The 1,926-nt window shown below is 45.5% G+C and overlaps 1 pseudogene; it reads right to left on the bottom strand.

Moving 5' to 3' along the window:
- Window positions 1-949: 949 nt before the first annotated feature.
- On the bottom strand, window positions 950-1,704 carry LOC125111496 (40S ribosomal protein S6-like; annotated as a pseudogene).
- Between the last annotated feature and the right edge of the window lie 222 nt (window positions 1,705-1,926).

Here is a 1,926-nt window from a genome sequence, read left to right as displayed (position 1 = left end):
CAAACATATCTTCACATACGACGCAGTCCAGACCTACGTGTATCATTCAAAGAGGCAGTGTAATTAGACAGCTCAGGCGTCTGCCTCCACAGTCAAAGTCATGCTGCTTGGCCAGGAGTGGGTTGTGGTCACCAGAGGTCAGCCGTGCAGCTGAGAGCCTGGGCATCCTTCTAATTTCAAATATAAGTTTATCCTTGCTGTCTATAAGGTCTTTTTAAAAAAAAATTTTTTTCTTTTTTGGCTACCCTGCAGCATACAGAGTTCCCAGAGATCAGAGCCGAGCCATAGCTGCCACCTACACCACAGCTGTGGCAACACAGGATCCTTTAACCCGCTGTGCTGGGGATCGAACCTGCTTCTTGGCGCTGCAGAGACACCACCAATCCCATGGTGCCACAGCAGGAGCTCCCTGTCTAAATGATCTGCGGCAAATTACTTAACCTCTCCAAGCTAGGGGTGCCAGATTTGGAGGAAAAACAACAATAACAACAACAACAAACCACCCAGTTAAAGGTGAATTTCAGATAAACAAAAAATTTTTCCCATAAATGTTTTTCAAATAGTGCATGGGATATCCTTATACTAACGACGATTTGGTGCAGAATTCCCTCCGTGGCACAGAGGGTTAAGAAGCCAGTGTTGCCAAAGCCATGGCAAAAGTCACAGCTGCATCTCGGATTCCATCCCTGGCCTGGGAACTTCCATATGCTGCAGGCGTGGCTGAAAAGAAAATTAAAATTAAAATTAAAAAATAAAAATTATTTGTTGCTTATCTGAGTATCTAGGACATACTTATACTAAAAAACAATTTGTTGGTTGAAATTAAACAGACTTCCTATATTTCTTTTTTTTGAAGATTTGATGTCATTTATTATTAGTCTTAGAACATCTCATTTTGGACTGGACTCAGACTCAGGCGTAGATGCTCTGAGAGGACCGCCTCCATCTCTCAGCAAATCTGTTCCTGACGTTTTTCTTTGGCCTCCTTCATTCTCTTGGGCAAAGGTTTAGCATCTTTGACAGCCTGTTCCTTATTTTTCTTAGTCCGTTTTCTCTTCGGAGCAATACGGGGACGTTTGTGTTACACAACATGCGGAGTAACGAGACGCTGTCTTAGGTGCTTTGGTCCTGGGTTTCTTTTTTCTTTTTTTGTCTTTTGTCTTTTTTTTTTTTAGAGCCATACCTGCAGCACATGGAGGTTCCCAGGCTGGAGGTCTAATCAGAGCTGCAACTCCCAGCCTACACCACAGCCACAGCAACGCCAGATCCAAACTGTGTCTATGACCTACACCACAGCTCACGGCAACGCTGGATCCTTAACCCACTGAGCGAGGCCAGGGATCCAACCCTCAACCTCATGGTTCCTAGTCGGATTCACTTCCGCTGCACCACAACGGGAACTCCTCCTTCTCCCCCTTTTTTACGATGACCAAATTGAGAACACTCAGACTGGCATCCACAAGACAACCCCGAACAGACTGGCTCTTTCTTTCTCCAGTCCTCCTTGGTCGGTAACAAGAATGCCCCTTCCTCAGCAGCAGGTGGACACGGCCATGGGTCCAGACACCCTGCTTCATGGGGAACCTTGTTTGTCGTTCCCACCACTGATTCAGACATCACCCTTCCCTTCTTCCCCCAGAGCGTCAGCAGCAACTTCTGTGCCCATAAGTTTTTCGCAAAAGGTACAAAGTTTTCATTCATCATCCACGTCAGTGAATTCCTGGCAGCCAGTGGCCAGGAAAGAGATGTTGGAGGCGCCATGAAAAAGAGACGTCTATATTTCATCCGGAAAGTCTACAAGCCTCGTGGCTTTAACAGAAAAATGAGGATAGTGATGGAACTGACCCTTCATGAGGTTACCATGTGGGTGTTATTAAATAATTCATGTAAGGCATCAGTGCATCATAAACGCCCAATGTGTTAAAA

This window comes from Phacochoerus africanus, chromosome 1 (assembly GCF_016906955.1).
Source record: "Phacochoerus africanus isolate WHEZ1 chromosome 1, ROS_Pafr_v1, whole genome shotgun sequence".
Taxonomy (NCBI): domain Eukaryota; kingdom Metazoa; phylum Chordata; class Mammalia; order Artiodactyla; family Suidae; genus Phacochoerus; species Phacochoerus africanus.
Note: the sequence above shows the minus strand (reverse complement) of the source record. Positions and strands in the feature narration are given on the sequence as shown.